Below are 7,398 nucleotides of genomic sequence, written 5' to 3' on the forward strand. Positions count from 1 at the left end.
ATGCTACGTGCCTGACTCGTATAACGACTTTTTTTTGTTGCTTGACTATTTGATAACACAATTCATTTCTAAGCGATTATGTAAATTTTATATACTTTTATATCACCTGATGATCTGTTTAAAGATCATTACAAAAGTTGTTATTTTTGCGTCACCTCAAACGCTGACGTCGCCATTTTACTACGAAATGAATTTTTTTATTGGTTAGAAAAATGAGCATGAACAAATGTTATCCTCTATTTGATTTTTTTATTATTTAATTTGAAAAGTACTTTTCGTCACGATATTCATATCTGTATGCTGATTTTAACTTTTCATTTTTTATTTTCATTATTGAGTGAATAACGCTACTTATCTACGCAATTTTGGGACAATCCTCGTATAACATTGTGCTTACAAATTACAAACAGTGTCTATTGTCAATTTTTTTGTACCTACATGTACTTGTATATGTCTGTCCGTCTCTCTCTCTCTCTCTCTCTCTCTCTCACACACACATAACAGTTTGTGACATAAAAGGAACATCTATTCCGTTTGCCAAAACACTTGAAGAGAGAGAGAGAGAGAGAGAGAGAGAGAGAGAGAGAGAGAGAGAGAGAGAGAGAGAGAGAGAGAGAGAGAGAGAGAACTTGAATAGATCGTAGAGCATGTTACATATCGAAAGAAAACACGTCGGATGTTCATTGGGAAATAAATCTAGACTGAGTGAGTGGTCTAAGGTGCGGCCTAATTAGTGAAGAACGGTTGCCGTGGAGCCATGCTGTGTCGTTTTTGTATTAACATAAACAGGTCAGTCCAAGCTATAGAATTGTTTTGAACAGATGTTTACAAGCTTTGCATTTCGAGGATACAAACAACGTATTCGATTACGGCATGTAAATCATGGATGAAGAGGAGAAACATTCGAAGTCAAAGGTACGTTTTTAAATTGTTGAAGTCAAAATATAAAGAGAAAATAGACTACTTTGCGTACAAATTGTACGTCATGAATATTTTCCTTTTTTTCCAACTAATAAAAGCATAATCTAAAGAATCCCCTATATTTATACTAACGATGTGGACGCTGAGAAAATGGGTCAAGGAACAGACGATTGAGAAGATTATATAAATTACTCTCGATGTTTCTCTTTTGAATAGCGGGTCATGTCGAGAACAATTTAATTGCCTATCATGCCTATTGGCAAATAACTCTATAGTTAAATCTGGAATTTCTATTTCATGCAGTGCAGTTTAAGGAAAAATATCTCAATAAATTTGGTGATAATTTCGGCATTTCACTCGGCGATTTGTCAAATTCGTCTGCATTGACCATGTTAAGAGATGGCACAACATCACTGCCAAATTATTCTAATGTTCTTTTTTTCCGTCTAGAAGACTCTTACAAAGCCTCCGTGATTTTCTCGAACACATCGTAAAAGGCTACACACTCGGACTCGGAAGTTGCTGTGATCATTATCCTACGTTTGAATCAGATGTCACAATACTAATATTCAAGCACCTGTTAATGAATATACTGGCTGAAAAGATCCATTCAAAAGCATTACCCGAAGGTAGGTTGTCATACACTAAACGTTTATAGAATATATGCTTCGATCTAGAACCTTATATATAGTAATGATTATGTTTATAGTCTTCCTTTAAAAAATCACAATATTGCATCAATATTTGGGCTACTGAACTTCGAGCTAGATAAATTCGTCTTAGTCTTTAAAGGTCTGACAAAGAAAACACAAGTACAGGTAGAACGGTTTGATTTTCATGCATAACTAAGAAAAACGTTTTAGTAGTCAGGCTACATGAAAATTCAGAACAGTTTTGCAAATTCAAAAAGAGCACACATTTTTTTTAATGTGATGTATACCGGTATTTATAATGATATATTTGCCTCTAAGATTATAACACATGTTTAGATGTTGGTGTCTGTTAAGGTGGATTGCGCTGTCTATTTTTATGAAAGAAATGAATTGCAAATGTTAGTTTGGATATAGACAAAACCGTTGTATGGATTAAGTGAACATACCTCTTTCTATTTACGTATGACCACTGTTCTCTATCATTTAAATAAATATTATTGCAATACAGAAAAATGTTATTTGTGTAAAGTTTATATACAAAAATCTGCTTTTATGTATAAAACTCAACGTCACTGAGGGTCCCATAGTCTACAATAATGCATGACAGATAATGATCCCATGTTAAGTAATTCAAGATCACGTGAAGTATTGATTAAATTTAGATTTGAACTACATGAATTTTCAATCTCCCAGAGCTCTGATGCAAAACAGCGTACTGATTTTGTATGCATCATACAGAACAAGTTTTGTGTGCAGCGATATTCATTTTTTTGTCTGTAAAAATACCAAACATTCAAGGTAAATCCCTGTTGAAAATCAAATAAAATGAAGAAAAATATGTTCAATTATATAAAAGTTGCAATAAAAAAAATATTTAAAACTTGTAGTATACAATGTCCTTATAGTAAGTAAGTAAAAAAATCCCTAAATAACTACTTGTCTATTAATTGAATTAATTATCTGTCGAAATGCATTTTTGTCATCCACACAAAAATCGGAATTTTATCTTATCCTTATTCATGCTATCAAAGCGAAGTGCCTTGCACAACTCAGCCGAGATACACACTGCGCATTATCTCATTGTTATCCCCTCGCGCAACTTGTGCGAGGGGGATACAGCATCGCTGCTGTGCGTGTGTGTGTATGTATGTATGTATATACATTATGTGTGTGTGTCCATTATCAGCTCTTTAGCAAAATTCCAATAAACACTCTAATGAATATTCATCAAACTCTGTACACTTCTTTGGCATGGTAAAAGGACAAACCCTATTGATTTCCAAGTCAATTGCTTTAATAGTTTTTAGATTATCGTTAAAAAGCGAAGTTAAAACTTGAATTTTATGTACGACTTGACAATAGACATGTCCGGTATTTTATGTACGACTTTAAGTAAATCGCTACCGTGTACAGTTCAAATCAACAACTTGATATTTTTGGGATGTTAATATAGTAAAGGTAAAAAAAAAAAAACCCACCAAACGTTTTGTAGTATTGGGGGGTAAGAAGATAGCCCATAGGTAAAAGTTGAAGCGGGCAAGAAATAAAAGTCATCCGATTTACATCGAAACAAGAAGTCGACTTTCGGACACATTTTTCCGTATTACTTACAATAGAACTAATCCAAAATTCGGAGGAGACTTTGACAGATCACGCGAAGATTGTTTCAAATCAATAGTAACTACATTGCTTTTTATGAATCAAACTGATGCATAAAGTTAAACACTAAATTTTTATTAATGAATCAGCAGTTTATAAAAGTTTTTACATTGTAAAACTGTTTCCTTTTCAAGATATGATTTTTTTTTCGAGAAATTGATAACAACTGATAAAGAATCTGTTTGTCTGATTTGCGTTATTTAAGGAACAAATATTCTTGAGTCTCTATGTCTTCTGATTATTATTAAAGTCATCTGTATCCAAATTGAACGCAGTTGAAAATTCAGATTTTATTGATATAACCAAATTATCTTAATTATTTAGCAACTTCTTTTATAAATAGTCAAATGAATTAACAGACAGTTAACATATAAATTATGGGATGGAAATTATAGTAAAATAAAATACATGTTAAACAAATGATGCGTATTTGTCTATTTGATATACTAGATGATAAACCTTAAAGGGCTTTGTGTGTTCAACAAGATTTTTTTGTACATTATACTGTGTCCGAATTTTTCCTTATTTGTTTTTCTTGACTTATGGTTTAAAAAATGAAATCAAGTAGCAACTGGCGTGATATTTAGAGGTGTTCACAATGCTAAAAACTTAACTGAAATTGATCAAATATGAATGTGAACAGTTAATTGATGTATGTTGCTTAGATTTTTTTATTACATCTGACTGGAAAAATACAAACTTTTCCGGCTTTCCACTGTTCAATATGCAGTATAATGATGCAGCTGGAAATATTTCCGTGTTTGAAATATCTATTGTATTAAATTTGAACCCGCAATCGCATAAATACAGCTGTACCTGCATTAGGACATTAATTACAGAAGGGGGAGGGGATGATTAGTGGGACGTGTCTCTTCTAAATTTTGTTCTTTATAGGATAAATGTCACTATTAAGTTTTATCACCGTCCCAATTCATCAAAACGTATAATTCATTTCAGTCAATCATAAACAGTCCTCATGTTGAGTTTGTAAATACATCGATTTACCTGACTTAAAGTTAAGACATAACTTAGGAATTTCCTAAGATAAGACTTGAATAGTGAAACGGATAAGTAATGGACTTAACAAAAGTTTTTTTCACAATATATAACTAAATCAAAAGTATGCTTTGTGAAACGGGCCCTTGGGGATAGATTTTGAACCTAAGTTGTCCGATCCAATGTATATGCCCGAAACTTGATGAACTCGCCCTACACGATCTTCTATGATTCTTTGTTAGTTAATCCACGTTTTCCACGTTCTCGCTAAATATTCTTACTCTTAACGTATTTATTCAATAATATGTTTTACGGTGCTACCGTTCTGGCGAGTGCAGCAAGAATTACACATATCTTGCATCATTGTCAACTTATTTAGGTATCAACGAAAGTCAACGAATTTTTGAGAGAGTATTGCTCTACAATAAGTATATCAAAGGTACTAATTTTAATGATTATGATACATACAGCGCAACCCCCTTCCCAGAGAGAGAGAGAGAGAGAGAGAGAGAGAGAGAGAGAGAGAGAGAGAGAGAGAGAGCTGTACCTGTTTGTAGGTGTGCAATGTCCCACTTTTAAATTTAATGGTCTGACTGTATGCAATATCTACATAATTTTTTTAACTGTTTATTTTTTCATTTTATTCCTTTTTATTTAGTTCAAAATGTCCTATTGTTTATTTCCTCCCTAGTTATGCATGCACAATTAGCTTTAAAATGGATCGATTTGACAGTAAAGTATTGCTCTTGCTAGTATATATACATACATAAAATCTGTATATTAAAACAATTAAAAACAAATCATATGTCAATGAGGCAGGTATCGCAGTCTATACTGAAATAGCTAGTACACGCATTACAGATGTTTGATCCACCTCTAAATTTATCGCGGGAAATATAGCGCGAGTGCATTGTGACGTCATCCATGACTTTGTTCGTCTTTGTTTACGTTTCTCGACTCAATACGGAGGTATGGACGCATGTTACATATCGTTTGAGTCTCGCCAAAGCATATGCGGTACTCAAAACGTGTCTTCAAACTTTAAGTCACTGTAAATTACGAGTTAAAAGTCGGCCATTTTTGGCATAGCACCACGGGTGCAAATATTAGAGAGCATTATGGGACGTAGACAAAAAATTTTGTTTGATGAACTGTAGGATTAGCTCGTTCTTTTTCCCTCGCACACTGGTTCTTAGAGCTTCGCTCGCCGGCGCGCTGCGCTCGCTATTATTTCATTTCAATTATATATCTTTCATGCTAACTCCCACTGATTTGGATCCGCCAAAGCGTGTCCACTACCTCACTTTCATTTATACTATATCAAAAATGAAAGTAGGTTTTTTTTTTAAATTAATTTACAATTATATAATTACATGTATTGATCAAGCAAAAATGAAATTACAACTTAAGGACATTTTCTCACAAAACTTAAAATACAGAAGGTGCAAGCAGTTACAGTTATAAGGATAGAAATGTATTATCCTTTTTGATATAGGAAACATACGTCATAGATTTGTTGCCTTTATCGAAGATCTAATTAAAAAAATTGAAAAAAATGATGTATTTTCAGGTGCACCTTTTCTTATGCACATGAGGATGTCAATGCATGATTCAGCAACGAGGCTAAAAAACTGAGGAGAAAATGATGCCGACACATTCGATGATCCTACTAAGCTTCTTCTTAATGTCAACATGATTATTAAATTAATTTAGTTATTACATGCACACCCTGATGCAAAATAGTATGTGTGATTTAAGAAAATTTACTCGTCCACTTCACTACAAGATTACAAACAACGATTCGATAGTGAAAACGTTCTACATTGGGATTGATGACTCAAGAAACCTTAAGGAGGCAAACAAGCATGGTTCAAACGTCGCAAATTCGTAGCATAAGGAATACCAAAACTTTTCCCATTCATCTTTAACGGCATTTTTAAAAGAAAGAATTTTAATCCACTTGACTGATTGGAAATGGTCAAAAAGTTATCATATTGATTACTACAAATCATCTGTGAAAAAAACTAAGCTATATAAGAACAGTAAGAAACAATGCTGTGAATAGATAGAAACATTTTTTCGCACACGCGCAGGAAATATGTCAAATGTTTTCTAAATAGTCAACTCTTCATGAAAAATGAAAAAGAGAATATACGTGCAGACACAATACAAAACGTGATCATGGATGATGAAAAAGTTATATGTAAACCCTTTGTTTAAAGCAAGTAATAACATGTTTCACAACTGTAATTAAAAAATACTTCATGATATTTCAATATCCTTTGAAATTTCTTTCTACACGTATTTCTTTTTTTTATGGCATTGTAAATCCAAAGGCAATCATGAGTTATGATGATTCATGTATGTTGCTCTTTCTGGTGGATTCACCAACGTTCTGATCTTTTATGTAAACTGAACATAGCAATCATTTTGGTGGGCCCACCAATTATGTATTCAATAGCAGCGATACACTAATTGTTACCGGGTTGGAGTTTCTTTGGTGAATCCACAAATTTTGTAATCTTTTTTTTTTATAATTCGTATAACTTGATATCTGGTGGATCCACCAAGTAGGGGTATTTTAAATTTCGTCAATCTTTTAGGTGGCTTCACCACCTTTCTTGTTTGTATATAAACTGACTTGTGTTGCGGTGTTTCTGTTTATGTAGTGCCATCGATAAATGTTTAGTAGAAACCTTTGGTGAATGCACCAACTTTGTACTCTATGTTTGTAAAATTTCATTTTGGTGGATCCACTAAATATTTGGATAATGAAATCTGTCTACATTTTTTATTTTGGTGAGTTCTCCAAATTTGATCAGTTAAGTATAAGACAAAACGATTATTGCATATTTGTATTTAGGTGGAATCACCAAATGTTTGATAACATGTTTTGCTATCATTGCTTTGTTGGTGGGTTCACCAAATCTTTGAATGAAATACAAAACTGTAAACTAACAAATTCACAACTGATTTCGGTGGACCCACCAGTATCCTGTGTGAATGAGATATTTGATGCTGTTTAGATAATAGAATCGCCAAAATTGTATCATTGGTGGACCCACCAAGTTTATCCGTAAGTGAGTTATTTGATGAAATACGTTGGTGGAGTCACCAGTATTTTGACTGTTATTGTGGAATTTGAAGGTTTAATGGTACTTTAAAATGT

At 33.0% G+C, this 7,398-nt stretch overlaps 1 long non-coding RNA gene across 1 annotated transcript; it reads left to right on the forward strand.

The window, feature by feature from the left end:
• The first annotated feature begins 560 nt into the window (after positions 1-560).
• On the forward strand, positions 561-7,398 carry LOC117692321 (uncharacterized). Its single transcript, XR_010714781.1, has 3 exons — positions 561-915; positions 1,372-1,550; positions 5,800-7,398. It is a non-coding gene; the product is annotated as an uncharacterized lncRNA (long non-coding RNA).

This window comes from Magallana gigas, chromosome 1 (genome assembly GCF_963853765.1).
Source record: "Magallana gigas chromosome 1, xbMagGiga1.1, whole genome shotgun sequence".
In the NCBI taxonomy this organism is placed as follows: Eukaryota; Metazoa; Mollusca; class Bivalvia; order Ostreida; family Ostreidae; genus Magallana; species Magallana gigas.